This window comes from Anser anser, assembly GCF_964211835.1.
Source record: "Anser anser genome assembly, chromosome: 4".
NCBI lineage: Eukaryota > Metazoa > Chordata > Aves > Anseriformes > Anatidae > Anser > Anser anser.
The window spans coordinates 40,465,417-40,481,652 of record NC_139724.1 but is presented as its reverse complement, the minus strand read 5'-3'; the positions used below and the strand labels follow the sequence as shown (position 1 = coordinate 40,481,652).

The following is a 16,236-nucleotide window of genomic DNA, read 5'->3' as shown; positions in this document are numbered from 1 at the left end:
AAAGAACTCCTTGAGCTGGTATTACTTAGGGAATCAAGTTAAAGAGTATGACTAAACAGAGACCTGAAGTTTCCCCACTGTTCTCTGGTAAACAAATGTGCTCTAGTAAATAGAAAGACAGGACAGGGTTCAAGCGCCACGTATAACCCCATCCTGAGATAAATGCATGCCTGAAGGAAACCACGTGTTGAAGAATGCCATTTGGGACCAAGATTTTGAGGTTGTGGTTTTTTGTTTGTTGACTCAAATCACCCCTGAAATGAGACCCATATGTGAAAACCAGACAGAGATCACAGTCCCTCTGCAGGAATAACACGTGCGTGCATGTTCACATGTCTTTTTATAACAGTTTTTAGCCTTTGGTTTCTTCAGTTTTGCAGATTCCAATAAGCAAATCTGAAAAGGTCTGAAGCATTGGCACACTCAGGTGCTTACCCTGTGCTTATCCCTCCTTGCCTTCGTTGGTCTGAAAATGAGGCTGGAGCTGTCAGCAGGCTGACCTTTCTCACATAACTGTGTTATTTCTGCTTCTCCTTCTGTCTTCTCCCAGGAAGTGCAAAGACACAAAGATGTTTAAAAACAACAACAAAAGGGAACAGCAGCGCTCTGAAACACCGAGCAAGTTTGGAGTAGTGCTGAAGCTGGCAGCAGCCTGAGCTGGCTCGTGTTTTGCACTCCGGAGGGAGAGGCCTGCCACTCTTAACCCTTCCAGAGGGTGTAAAGGCAGGTGTGAAAACTGTGAAGAAGCAGTTTTTTGTCAGATGCTTCTTCCTTGCTCCCTCCAACCTCACTCACCAACAGCTGCACTTTTACAAGCACTGTGGTAAAAGTGTTCGTTCGCTCCGTGGTTTTGAACTGTCAGTTCTCACAGAGCTGACCAGTGCATTGGGAGCACTGGGAAACTGAGTGTAATCTTTGTTTTCTGTAACATGAGATGCTTGGGTGTTATCTCTGACAGTTGTACATCAGCTTACCTCATGTGCTGAGGTGTATCAGTTTTAAAAAATTGAAAGAATTAACTCCAGAAACTCCTCTCCCTGTAAAGCGCTGAAACACAGGCCTATACCCAGCATGAGCTTACAGTCAGTGCACGTATGTAGTAAAGCATGTCTGTTGCATGACCTGGCTGCGCAGTTGTCATTTGTAGCCTTTGATGACTCATTAAGTCATTTTTAGCTCTGTTGGGTTACTTCTGTCACAGATTGATTGTTAATAGTATGCCAAACAAGAGACAGAACATGTTAGAGGATTCTCCTTTTACAGGTAAAGCAGCAGAGTAGGTGCTGATTAGGTGCAGTCATCTGCTTTCATCTTTCTGGCAGAGGAAATAGTCTCGCCAAATACCATCGTCCTGCTAAGATTCATCAATACACTACTGGAGAGGAGGCCTTCCAATCATCCGTGGAATTTAATTTTTACCCTCTGTGTAATTAAATTGCTACTCTGAAGATTTGTGCTAAGCATAGGGGAATAATTTAGACACATAAAGTAATAAAGCTTCCAGATGGTAAATTCATGAGTCTGTTTTCTGGTGGTATAATTAATTATTCTAGTTGTGTTTTTTTTTTTTTTTTTTTTTTTTTGTCTACACTCAAACTGTCATTATCTACAACAGTGACCTAAACCTGAGCCAAAGTCTAAATACTTGCTCCTTGTGTTTCTTGGTTGAATTTTGCAGCTGAACAAAAGGTACAGGAATCATGTGGAAACTCTCTTTTCCACTGAAAAAGAGTTTTGGCTGTGGTGTCTTGGATGAGCTAGGTTAAGAGTGCTCCTGGACATCACGTAAATAGCTTTCTGTCTTTCTCCATTCCTTGAATGTGATTTTGGTCTTATGCTTGTCCAAATCATTGTCAAGTAAAAAGAATAAATGACTGTGAAAGACATAGACTGCAAAAATCTGTTTACTGCTACCCAGTTTAGAAATTACTACTGTGCCATGATTTTGTGTGTGTTATCAGGATCTGACTTTCTGATAGCTTTACTGATAGCCAGATACCAGCAGCAACACTGTAGTCATAAGAATAAATGAACTTAAAATTTATCTTTACTTTCTGGTTCTTATTAAATGGACTGAAATTCTGCTATAGGTATTTTGTGCTACTGGTTTCTCTATATGTCTGATTTTGTGTTCTTATAGCGCGTGATTTGTGAGAATTCATCTTAAAAATCAGGAAGTGCAGTGTCTATAAATCTGTAATTGACATGGGGTGTTTATTTCAGTTTATGTAAAATTTATATGTGTGTGAATAAATACTGCTTAGCTACTCTGGATGTATGTATATGTACATACACAGTATTTAGATTTCACTGTCTTTACCAGGTCACTTACTTAGCAGATGCTATTTCTTAGGATAGTGCTCATCTAAACTATCATGAAATTATTTCCTGCAGTAAATCTTTAAAGTTTTGAGGTGTCCTGAAACATGTTTCTCAGAAACATTTCTCACTGTCAGCTTCTGAAAGCTATTTTCATCAAGACCTTGTGCCCATTATTATTAGTATGTTCAAGAACCTTGGAACCAGTACAAGACATTTTATTGGTATCTAAATATTCACAGGGATGACAAACTATAGAGCTTAACAGATCGTTAAGCAGAAATCTATATTTGGAATGAAACTACTCATCTGGATTTGGAACTGTTTGCCTTGCGTTTATTGGGATAAATTCTGACATATTACTGAAAATTTACTTCACCCACTTTCTTCTTACATCAGTCTAGAGCATGGTGTTCAGAAATCATTCAGAGCTGAGAAATTTGGAAAAAGACTTGCTTCCTTTGTCTTTAGAGTCCTTCCCAGCCGGTGCTGTGGAACAGAAGCTGCTGCACGACACAGCAATTGGTTTCAACTAACTCGTGATTGTGCATGAAGCAATTCCCTATACATGAGATTTAGAACCTGTTTAATCCTTTCTTCTTAATGTCCCTGTTATTCAATTACTGCCTTTTCACACACATTTCTCTAATCTTATTTCATCTTCTTTTAGCCTGCTCTTTGCAGGCTCTTTGCTTTGAAGCTGATGGAAGAACTTCCACTGACTCCACTGTAGAGGAGTAGATAAGATCTGGTTTGTTTTTCTAAGGAAAAGAAACCTAGCCTGTGCTCAAAGCACCATGCACTGCTATAGTGATAATAAATTTGTGTGCACCAACCATCTTTCAAGATATTCCTGTACTTGTTTGTTTCCTGAAAAACGAGGTATTCTTACTACTGTCAAGGATGCACAATAGCATGATTAAGGAAGAGGGAAGTTGATTCTCTTCTGCTTTATACATCAGATTGTACCACGCTTCTCAGCATGAGATTTACATTATCTGTAATGGTAATTTAAAGAAAAAAAGACTATATTTTACTTTTAAATCACCTTTTTTCCTGTTTTCAAATAGAAAAAAAAAAGTCCACTTGAAATATGAATACATATAACTGAGAAGGAGGGAAACATCAAATTTTGCAGTATTATTTTACAAAACACTTTTATTGTCCTACTGCACAGTTAGAACTATCGAAAGAGAAGTGGGATGCTCCTGACAGGTAAAGTTTTATTTGTACAAGGCTATGCGTCACTGAAGTAATACTTAAACCCTGAAATAAGTGGGCCTCAAGTAGTTTGTAGGCCATCGTGCAAGGATAGATTTCACCCTAAGAAATATCAAGTGGTATTTTTCAATCTAAATCAATGGTCTGGAAAGCACAGTAAAGTCTAAATACTGATGATTTATAAATCTATGTGTACACAGGGTGTGTATAAATATGTGTATATATAGAAACATGAAATATGAACACTAAAATGTACTTGAATTTAATTAAATTTTGCTGAAAGAAAAGTCTCAAGTCAAGAGGTAGGCTTGCAGTTGTTTTTTCTTCCTTTTGTGGAATGTTTTGCAAATCATACACTAAAGAGAACTGGACAGCATTTTGTTTTACCAACTAAGAAGCAGGAATAATGTTGCTTTCATTTAGTATTGTACCTAAAGAACACAATCCAGTAACACAGTACAACCATTCTGAAGGGACATAGTGATTTGGGCATGAAAAGACTAAAATTATAGGAAAATGAAGCTCAAAGTTACATGTCCGGTGAGGAAGAAGGTCCTTGGTGTGCAAAAAGCTGGAATATCAGATAAAAGCCTATTACACTTGTTACCTAGCGTTCAGTTAGAAATTGCTGTAAGCCGTAAAAAACTGTTGTTCACACTTCTCAAGTTTAATTCAGTCAGATTTGTTGAAGCTTGAGTCTTTAGTAAAGGATATTTTTTCAAGAAAGTAAACTTATCTCTCTTCCCTTCAGGGTTTTCTCTCTCTCTTGTCCTTTCCTAGGGAAACTCCACTAAAGAAAAAGCAGCACCGCCTTCGTCTGCTATCGTCTGGCTGTTTAAGGTTCCAGCATGACATTGTTTTTCAGAGATGACGGCCACAGATATTAAACAGGATGGCAGCTTTGAAGGATACTCAGAAAGATGTGACAGGGGCTCTTTAATACTGTCCAAATTAATGCATTAATACTTTGACCTTACCTTCCATAAATTGAAAAGGACAATGCAAAACAAAACAGGCAGAACAAAAATCAACCAGCCAATCAAAAATATCTAAATCTGACCTCAAAGATCGATAAATCAGAATTTCTGGTTCACTTGTTCTTGTAGAAAATTGCCAGAGAAAATGTCTCTCCAGGCTGAGAGATGTCGTCCTATGTGCTTCGTACTGTATGTTTCATTTCTTTGTCTTGTGACTGTAATTTCTATGTACATTGCCATAGACATAAACAGTAGATGTGTAAATCTTCATTTCTAAGGCTTGAGAAAGAGAAAATGAGTAATTTTCAGAGTATGTTGTGGATTATTGAAGTCAGCAGCGATTAAAACCATGAAAAGATACGTGAGAAAAAAAACCTGCTCTTGATTTGAAGCCTACACATCAACTTTGTTCTCAGGTCCACCATTGAGAGTTGGCTTTAATGAGTATGTGTGCATAGATGTGCACGTCTTTCTTCATCTGCATGAGGAACATTAGCAAAACTTTTCATATTTGGGAGTAAATCAGTTTGAACACACAGACTTGTGCTGTACTCATCACTCTCTGCATTTATGTTACTTTTCTGTACAGCTAAGAAATGTGTTGGCACTCTTAGCATCTTTCCCAGATGGTATCAGTCTTCCTTCAAAGGGTGTATTTTTTCTGTTTCTTGTTATGATTTTTTTCCTTACTATTAGTATTATATATTTATTTATTTATTTTTGTTAAGCAGGTTAAAAGCTCCTTAGCATCCCTAGAGTTTTGGTTCTCTCTCTGTGGCCTGGGATTTTACTGTGGTTACCAAATTATACTTCTTCCATATTGTCTTCTGCACTTACTACGTACAGATAGACTGTGTAGATCAGAAAAAAAAAAAAAAGTTAACTTCTGTATACTCTGGAGAAATATATTAGGATGGTGAGCAAAGCAATTGCTTCTACCACTTGAGCTGAAGGATCTCCAGACCCAAAGGAATGGGATTCTTTCAGTGTAACAGTTCCTTTGAAATCATCCTTATAACAATATGAAATAAAAATAAATAAATAAAATAAAAACTGCTTATTTGAATGCAGACACTGTTTCTCCGAATACAGACAGAAACAGTGTGTAAACTTTATAGAAGCAGGTAGCCAGAAATGAAAAGAAGATAAGGATTATATCCTCTTATTACATAAATTAACACAAATAACTTCCAATTACTTAAATTAACAGGTTATTTTCATTGTGATCCAGGTGACAGGGAACGTTCTTTGGTTGCATTAATGAAAAAGGCTGCTTTGGGGCCTTATAGACCTCTGATAGGCCTGGTTTATCATTTGGGATTTATTCAGACCTGATCCTGTCCTCAGATGGTTCCTTGGACATTAATTTGATCAGGAAAGGACCCTGCCTTCCTGCTACTGGGTCACTGTTCCCTCCAGCCAGTATCCCTCAGGTGGGACAGTAACAAGCCAAGCTAGCTACTTCTCCATCGCTTGGCTAAGCTCCATGTTGGGAGGCAGGACAGCATAAATCTTAAACTCTGCTTGAATCTATAATTTTCTGATCCCACTTTATACAATCCCATAACTAGGACTAATGGATTTGGGGGGAATTGGTCTGTATCCTGCCTTTGAGAGATGTTGTGACAGAGTTGCTGTTGCATATCTTAGCTGTGTAAAATTAGCAGCAGTTTTGAAGTTGCCTTCAAATTTTTCTCATTCTTGCTCTGGAATTAATACTTCTAAGAGGAAAAGTTTCTTGAAGTTCTTTGTTCTATTCTTTCATTTTCATTTTAACTCGCATTAAGCATTTCAGTTGGTTTGCTGGTGCAGTAAAGCCATATTATGAAGTTTACAGGAGTTAGGGAATGAGAATTTTTTTTGGATTGTTTTCCCAAAATGAATCAGATGGTTGAAATTCCAATCATCCAGGTAAAAAGCAAATTAAAAAAAAATAAAAATACCTGCCTATTATTACCAATTTAAAGTGGCTGACAAAGAGGTGAATGGTTTTACACTGGTCCTTTGTACTACCACCCTGACACACAAAAAAAAATATGTTAGAGCCAGAAAATCTGACTTGCAGTGAAGCTGAAATTTATTTTTAGACGAGCACGTTGCTGAGATGGCACTATTAAGAAAAGGTTGATCAGCGCCGAGTCAAAACTAAACAGGAAGTTGAGATGTCTCCTATTCATCTTTGGGCAGGGTTGTTAACTCACGACAATTTTTTTGTTGGCACTCTGTTGGCATGGATTTTCTTTCTTAATTTAAAGAGTTCTACAGCACACTTTATAAAATTAATGCTGAGGAATAATCTTTAATTAATGGCACATTTTTTTTCCCTTTAAAATTAGAAACACTTGTCAAACAATAACTTTGTCATAATTGTAAAAATGGATGTTCTACAGATATTGTCATCTCAACAGAAATAATGGCAAAGCCCAAAGTCCATTAAAATCAATAAGCTCAGAATTGTATTATTCAGATTTTAGACTAAAGATTTTCTATGTAGCTTTTCTGAAAATATGACCTTGTTTCTTAATGTGATCCTGTGTTTGTGTAACTTGGCATTTTGTTTTCTCTTTGCAAGGGTTAAAGTATTAATCTCTATCAAAGTGTAGCAGGACACAAAAAAGCTGACTGGAAAGTTTCCAATGTCTGTTGTAATCTGTGTAATGCATTTTTGAGTGGCAACAAAAGTCATAATCTATTTCCACCTCTAACCTTTTGAAATCCATACTTAGTTCATTGATCAATTACTGAGAAAAATTGGTATTTGGTACAGTGAATGCCTTGGTCACAGAATATCACTAGTCAGAGCCAAACCTCTTTTTTGAATGTGATGGATAATTTGTTATTTAATCGGAGGGAATATTGAAAATCACTTTCAGTAAATATTTCTTCAAAAACTCATGCAGTTTGGTTCCCATTTTTAGTCTCTTTTCCTTTTGTCAACTATCATTGCAATAGAAATATTATTTTCAATAATACCTGTACAAAGAACTTACCAAGTTGACATGACCGTGTGCAGAACTAGTTTTTTGGCATTTCCACCTACTTTTTGCTTTGCTTGGTCATCTACCAGTCTGAGAACATACAAGATGCCATGTGGTGCGACTGACCAGTTGCAACCAAACTGTACAGCTTGAATAGTGAATTTTAAATACTCTACAAAATAATTGAGAGAGATGATAATGAATACACTCAGGAAATCATTATCTTCTTGCCAGGATTCTAAAAGCAGAAAATTAGGATCGAGGAAATTAGGGTAAAATTTGTAGGCTGAATTATCCATTTTGTATTCTTTGTTCAGCTGCACTATTTTCCTTCTTCTAATCAGGAAAATAGAAAAGGAAAAGCTCTCTCATTGAGATCATGCAAGTTACAGTGTTACTGAAAATCTATGTTATTTACAGCGGAGTCAATTTTAAAGGACACAATATGAGCACAGTATACTTTGGTGACATTAACTAAGACTTTCATACATTTCGGGGCATAGGAAGTACTCTGCACCCACTCAGAAATGCTGAAGTTTTTCAGTTGTGATTGGGAAGGGGCTGAACTGGGCATTGTGCTTTATTGTAGAACACCAAGAAAGGGGTTCAACTTGTAGGCTGTTAACGTGACAAAATACGAAACTTCCCACTTAATATTAGAGGGAGAAGTATATGCATGTGAATCATATAATTATAAAAAGCATGGTATTTTAAAATTCCTTACAGAAAAGGGTGAGGAATCTGAACCTGCGATTATCCTCAAGCACCTCATGTGGGATGTAGAGCAGGTGGTGGTGCCTGTAGTGCTTCACCACCCGCCCAGCCTCTGCGTTCCCCACCGCGTGCTTGCAGCACCTCTGCCTGTTGGGGCATGGCTGGAGATTTTTGGCATGTTCAGGAGTACGGGCTCACCCAGGTTGCAGCAATGGTGCTGAGGAATGGATAGAAAAAGCTCAAGCTTTCTCCAGTGCTGCACTCTGGATACGTGTGAGTACCCAGGCGGTATGGAGGTGAGATGGGTTTGGGCTCACGCATGAAACACAGCCTCGCAGACTCTCTCCAGGATGGGTGATCTCATCTGCGAAGCAAAGTGAAAACTCTCTCAAATGACATTAGACCCTGGAACCTGATCAAGTCAGGGCAGGTTAATTAAATGAGCAACTGCCCACTGTGTCTCAGCTCATTCGGGATATTGCACTCACCGTGACAGACATGAAGAAGTATCTCTTGTTTTATACTACAGCTGCATCTTAGGATCACACAAAATCCCTTCTGCCTAAACTGATCAGGTTCAGAGTCATTCTCCTGCCACTAATGCTCAGATCTCCTCTGCTATTGCATCATCTATCACAGGGTACCAGTGAACCACGCTGACCTGTGAGGATAATGGAGCGAGAGGGGGGCGTTTGTAGGTTAATATGTCAACTGTGCTGGGTAACAGATGGTGGCAATGATCTGGTCCAGGAGACAACGTTACAGTCGGTAGGGTAACAGCACTGTAAAGGTGAGTTACAGAGAAGCAGCACAGATAAGCTTGGGGCGGGGAGGAGGGAGAGGAAATAAACAAGAAATACTTGTTAAATGTACAGGAAAAAGTCTTCAAACAGATCAAGGGGAAGACAAGAGAACAACAAAAATATTTTAAGATTCTAAAGACGAAGAGCTACATAAAAATAATTGTTTCATTCTGCAGCTTAGGGCAGTACTATAACTCTTTATTAGGCAATTATTTTCTGTCATTTTGAAGACTTTATTTCTTCCAACAACATAAAGATACTACCTGAATTTTTTACAACCACATTCCCTCCACCCCTATAATAGTAGTATTCACCTACTCTGTAATTCTTTTCTCTTGTCAAGTGCTGGGCTTTTTATATTATCACAGCTACCTGTCAATACCTGCATAGCAAAGCTGATAATAAAAATAACATTTTTATGTAGTGACATGTTCTACCTCACTGCCATGTGGGCTAGATTCTGATAACCTTATTTATAATGAACAGTGTCTTCCTCTGAGTGGGTAGATTCCCTTATGGGATAAAGTGCTATCAGTATCTGTCCCTTAAGTTTTAAATTAAAGGATCACGCTTTATCAGTCAGTGAAATACCACCACCTTTGGGATGGATGTGACAACAGTTTAACAGTACATAACACTGCTACCTAACAATTTGAGACAGAAAATGAAGAACACCACAGCCGGTTGAAGATCAAGGGAAATTGAACCGGGTAGGCAGTATTAACAGGATTGGGCATTGCCAAGACAACACAGTTGCAGCTTGCAACCTTACAAAAAGTGGCTTGTGAGGATGAATAGTAAAAGGTTGCTAGAAACCTTTTATATGAACCTGGTTTCATATTTTTTTTGAAAGGGCAATGCTTCCACGAGTACTGTACCAGCTAGCGTGGTATATAGGACAGCCACACAGGACAGAAATATAGGATGGTGATGCCGCCCTAGCACTGTTCCCTGCAGTGCAGCCTACGTCCTATCCAAATGCAAGCCGGCTTTTGGCAGTTTGCTTCAAACTGGAGCTGAGATGTTAGTTTCTGTGGCCAAGAGCAACAATGTTTTCTGTCTCCCTGCATCAGAACTTTTAGTCAGTGTTTCAGTGCTTTCCTGCCCTGCTAGCTGCTGGTACTCAGGCGTCTGCAAAACTGTAGTCCTGCCCTCGGTCGGGAGGTAAAAGCGTGAGCATCCCGCTGCTGTCTGGGTCACATTGCTCCGGTGTCTCTGGATGTGTCAGCAGCTACAAGTGATGTTATAGCCCCAGTCTGTGGCTGGATGTGCTGATTTAGCCATAAGACTTGGCCCCTTTCTGTAAGGGGTAATTGAATAAGTGAGCCTTCAGGTACTGGCAGGCTGTTCTCCTTTTTTTTTTTTTTTTCTTCTTTAGGAACAGCACCCTTCTTCTGTCCTTCCTCAGGTTTTTCCTTTTGCTCTACTTTGAAATTCCCCAGTAATTCATTTTTTCTTTCCTCCTGTTTCTGTGTAAAGAATCCTTTTGCAAACAAGTAACAGGTAAAATATTGTTTATTTTATTTTATTTTATTTTATTTTATTTTATTTTTAATTTATATCTTCTTCTCCTTGATTTTTTTCCTCTTTTCTTTACTCACAAGCTTTCCAGTGGAATATGGTTTCATACTGGCTGGTTGTTAGACTAGAAAAAGACTATGAAGTAAGGAAAGTGGGGTCACAGCTGTACACATCTCTGTTTTTTTTTATTTGAGAGTGAAGTCTTTGGTAGCCATAAATTACTTGCGTGTTTTATATTTCTGTGATTTATCGGAACTATTAAATGAGATTGTTTAGCTAAGGAAAACCAAACAAACCGATAAATTCTTCCACTGTTTCTAAGAGAGTCTCTATTGTGAACTTTGCAGTGGAAAATATTACAATCATTGGGATTTCAGTTGTGACTGGGAAATATATTCTCTTTGGCATAATTAGCCATTGAAGATGCTGTCTGCTAAGCTGTGTACTGAGTGGTGCATGTTGGCTGAAGGATGAAGGTAGGCAGAGTGAGGGCAAGAAAATATTGAAAGTCAAGTGCGTAGAAGGAGTCAAAGAGACTGTGAAAGCAAGATGAGAAAAAGGTTACTGATGGAGTAAGGTTTGAACAGCAAGGGGTAGAACTGGACTGTAGAGCTGCAAGATGGATTAGGAGAGATCAAAGGCATCAGAGCAGAGGGAGGAAAGAAAAAGGAAGGAGAAAATAGTAAAGAAGCTGAGAGACAGAATGATAAGGTTGAAAAAGAACAGGAAAAGGAGGAGAGGAGAGCGGAGGAAGTGAGATATTAAGGCAAAGTTTAAAAAAAATTCCTGAAGTACCATACAGACTGTCAGCCCAAAACCCAGACTGGCACCATAAGGGTTTGTCTTTAGGTCACTATAAAGTTCTCTTGGCTTACCTCAGCTTTCTGCAGGATCAGGACACTGATCTGGGAAGGAAATAAATAAGGCAGCAAATTGCATGGAATATAAATTAATATAGCAGAAGAAAAGGTGACAAAAAAAAAAAAAAGAAGCATAAAATGAAGAGGAACATCCTGAAGACTACTTTGTCCAATGGGATGGTGGAAATGCAGATTTCTACTAGGTTGGCAATTTACTGATCCATTTTAGAATGCTTGTGTGGCTGGGCTCCTTGCGGTAATTAATTCCTGCATACTCCCCTGTTTGTAGTAAACCATCTTAAATTGGAGTTCTGTTAACTTTAGCTGGCAGGTCTTGGCTGGTGGCAATAAAGTATGATTAGAAGTTCTTAATTAGACTCCCTAAAATATTGTGCCTGGATATTCATTGATTATACTGTGGTTTGAAATATCTGCTTTTAGAGTTTCCTTTTCCAGGATGCAAAATGTACTGACTATTGCAGAAATACTGTTTGCATAAATTACGTGAAATATGTAAATCCAGTGAAACTTTTAGGTGGAGAAAACCACCAGTATCTGTTTTTGTTATATGGAAGATGATATGTTAATGTCAATATGAAAAAGGTTTAAAGAGAGATAAAAGCATTGTTCTTCCTTTCAGAAGGGTTTAGTTTGCAATTCATTTTGCCTTATGTTTTTTGTTATACCTTATCTGTAATTTAGATTTGTTGTCAGTTTCATTATAGGGAATACTATATTGGCCGTGGATTTTATTTTTCCTCTCCCTTTTTGTGATTTACCTTTCCAACTTGATAAATGCCATTTCCAGATGTATGTTTAACCTTATCTAATACCCCAAGCATACTTTTCAAGAACATGGGTAAAAGACAAAAACAGTATACATTTGAATTAATAGTTACAGAGACTTCATTCAGAAGTTGTCTCCCAGATTGTGTTTCCTAACAAGTTAAGATTTCAAATATGTATTGCTTAGTGTATTCATTACATACCTAAAAGTAAGTGCCATTTACCTAGTGCATTAATTTAATTGAAATAACAGTGATCAGTTCAAATACCAGATGTAGTATAGGACTGCACCGATCAAGGCATATGCTTAATTTAAATACGTGACTCAGGGCTATTTCAGGCAGTAGGGCTGAACATTAAAACATTTATTTAAGATTAAAGATGGAAATATCTTTTAGGGCTGAACACATTCTTTAATAAATGTACTAAGACCCTGATGTTATTGGTTATATCCCTCTACTTTTACACATTTGTAATGTACTTTTTTTTTTTTGCCAATGTAAATCTGACAAGCTCTCCATCAGGAGATCTTGTTCTGATACCCCACCAATAGAATCTAGTAAATTCCACTGATTACATCCAGAGTTATGATGGTATACTATAGATACAGTCACATGCTGCTGTAGGTTAATATTAATATGTGTAATATAAAACTTCAGGACAGGGAAGAACTGGTAACAGTGGAAACATCCATTCAGTTTGCAGGTTTGATTCCTGTTGCTTTGGTCCTTGGCATTCTTTGCGCCATGTGCAGAGTTAAATGACAGCAGTATCGTGTAGTACAAATCATACCCATCCCAGCTTTGCTGTATTTATTTTTATTTTACACTTGCACCATGATTATCATTGTAAAAATCAAAATCTCCAGTGATGAGCATAGGAAGGCAGATCCAGCACCTTTCATTGGTAGGACCAGAAAGGGGAAGCTCACAAGACTCGGCTGAGGGAGGATGTGTGCTTCTGGTGTTGCTGAAAACCTCCCTGTACCTGTGCTCCCGAGCAGCCTGTGTGCAGTCTGTGTACCCTCGGGGGGCCTTTGAAAGACCGCTATGTCACTTCCATCACTGCTCTGCCAGGAGCGATGTACCAGAAAAACTTAGTGTCAAATTCTGCCTGTCTGAACTACCCAGAGCATCAGCCTGAGTAACTAAAAAAGGCTATCATTGTGGGAAGCACAATTTTGTATTACAACTATTTGTTTTCTAGGGGAGGGAGAATACTGAAGCAAACCAAATTGATTTATGTGTTAGTTTTTAAGTTCAGCGCACATCAAATACTTAGTCCTCAAAAGTGCTGAGAGCCTACAGCTCCCATTGAATCCGTATTTGCTTCCAGCCTACAGAAAATTAGAGAAGGCTGTTTGAGAGAGCTGAGGAAGCTGGCACTCAGCATAAGTGATAGGGATTGGCTTGGCGAGTAAATACCATTATCTTCCCAAATTGTTTCTGATCCAGTTCTCATAATGACAGCTAAGCTTCCAAATCAAGTCGGAGTCAGCAATGCAAACGAGTTGGAGCTCTTCCTCTTCACGCCATAAGTGCTTTTCTGCCCTCCTCTGCAGTCCTCCGATGCCCTCATCACAGCGTCCCTCTCTGTGTGCTTGCAGCCCCTCGCTGCCCTGGCATGGCCGCCAGGCCCTGGGCAGGCCGCCAGGCCCTGGGCAGGCCGCCAGGGCCCTGCTCTGCCGACCCAGGTGCTGGGGAGGGAGGGCAGCTTTGCAGCCCCCCCAGCAGGCCAGCCGGGTCCCACTGCTCTTCCCGTTGTGCACTTCTGTAATTTGGAGAGAAGTTTTAATCCCAAAGCAGCTGGGGAAGCAGCCTGCGAACATGTGCAGACCTTAGCACTGTTGGGTATTTCCAGCGGCAGCAGGAGGTACTGGGGTACTGAACCTGCTGCTCCTGGCTACAGCCGCAGAAACCACACTCTCCTGGCCTCTGCTGTGGGGTCTTCCCTGCCAGTTTGCCCTCCCCAGATCATTTCTTTCCTTTTTTTTTGCCTTTCTTTCAAGCCTGCACATGCTAAAGAAGGGCAAAGAGGAATTATCGCCACCCAGGTTGCAAAGAAATAGAACCCAACACCCAAACTGTTATGTTTTCACTGTTTTAAGTAGTTTAATGTTTTTGGAGGCTTGATTTTGACTTCTCGAGGTTGGCAGTTGCCAAAACGAAGCACTGAGCAATTCTGTCAGATCTTAGGAAATTCATGGAGTATTTTAACAAACAATCAGGTTCCTAGTCTGACTGCTCTGTACCAGTCAAATGTTGTTGCTTGGAAAGCCCACAGTAATATTTAGGGAAAAATCTCTGTCCTGGATGCAGCCACGTTTGGTGATGATGAAGGTGGTGGTGAGCCTGACCATCAGGTAAACACTTCAGCAGTTTAATGGGGTTAAGTAAGGACTGAGGCCATTTAAATCCCGTCCTCCCAATTAAGCCCTGTATGGAAGTGGCCTTTATTTGTTTTGATGGGAGATTTTATTGGAAGCTATTAACCCATTTAAAAATATGGAGAAGCCTAATAAAGTACCCCTTAAATCATGTTTTCTGTACTGATTGCTCTTCTTGCTTCCTCTGTGAAGACCAGTGTATATCAGTAAGGTCACCATATATATGAGCTTTTTCTGCCCTCATCTAACAGAGCTTTAACTCACATGTTCAGTTGCATGGATTTTGAATTCTGTTTAAAGCAGCCTGCTTGCAAGTTGTATTTCCTAGCTGTGGAAAGAAATCCTTTCCATGAATATCTCCGTATGTAACTCAGAGTAGGATATGGCCTAGTCTCTTGCTAAGAAAAACAAAAGCAATACAAGTTTTAAATGAGTAGATGATAGATTCTACTTCTACATTTTTTACTTAAAATGTTCCTCTGGACTGAAGGGCAGGAGGGATAAATGGTATTCATGAAGTCACCTTAGCTTAGCAAGCAATAGTAGTACAAATACTTTTAGCTGTAATTATGAATTTTGCTGGCACATCACTAAATTAGCCAAGTGACAAAATTAGCTGGTTGTTTGGCTAAAGACCAAAAAGAATTAATCTGAACCACTAATGTTACTATCCCTGGGCAGTGCAAGGCTTTTAATAAACCACAGAATGAGGAAGGGTAAGACAGGAAAATGTAGATCACCGCAAGCAGTGTTTGGTAGGCGTATATCACTTACAAACCATTTAGCAGATGGGTAAAAGAAATGCAAGCCATGAGGATAAGTAAACAAACATGGTCCCGCTTCCCCCAAAATAAACCAATGCGAATTTTGTGGACCCCAGAAGACAAAGTCTCGTAAGAAGTAAATAGAAGACTATAAATCTTTATAGATCGGTAATTTTGTGAAGAAGGAGATCAGTTCTTTTATAAGATAGTGTTAACTTTTCATCTAAATAGAAATGCTCAGTAGTGTACAGCTTTCTGAACATGTTGAAACCAAAGCAGATCATTCTGTGCATCAATATCTATATATCATATTTGAAGATAGCCCTATAAAGCCTTATGAATACAAAAAAAATATATTAATTGGTACAGCTATAAGTATAATTCTTACCTTAGATGATGGTTGATGCCTTCCACTGGTACAGCAAGTTTGTCGTGCAAAAGGCCCTTAGAGCTTTAATTGTTATAACTAAAAGACTATGAACCTGCACAGTTTCCTTGAGGAGGCTTTGAAAGCTTATACATCAAACAGACGTGCCATTGGCAGCTTTCAGCACAACAATATCACTGCAGCAAACTGCTGAACTGAGAAAATCAAATAATACAAAACTTGAGTTAAATTAAAATTACTTGCATTTAGGAATTGAGAGAGAAGTAGAATTAATAGTAAAATGCTTTTTGTAGAGTGTCAGTAGGAGAGTGGATGGAATGGCAGAAGATAAAACAGCAGGAAGTTTCTGTGAAAGGAGATGGAAATAGCGATAATTAACATTAAATGTTAATTTTGTTTTTGTCCAAGCATAAAACTAGGAAAATCATTTATCTTGTAGTGGTGCTTCTCTTCCTCTCAGTAAATACTACCATCATGACCAGTCCTTTAGAAAGATGGGAGCAGAAGAAGTGACTTCTG

The 16,236-nt window shown here is 38.8% G+C and overlaps 1 protein-coding gene across 7 annotated transcripts in view; it reads left to right on the top strand.

Annotated features, from left to right (window-relative positions):
* PCDH10 (protocadherin 10) overlaps positions 1-16,236 on the top strand; it is a 321,360-nt gene that overhangs the window by 208,088 nt on the left and 97,036 nt on the right. The window contains exon 6 of one of the 7 annotated variants that reach the window (XR_014583041.1): positions 1,264-1,583. The exons of 4 other annotated variants lie outside the window; for them this stretch is intronic. The gene's annotated coding sequence lies outside the window, so the exon portion shown is untranslated. 2 more of the 7 variants (XR_014583042.1, XR_014583043.1) reach the window with 2 other exon arrangements.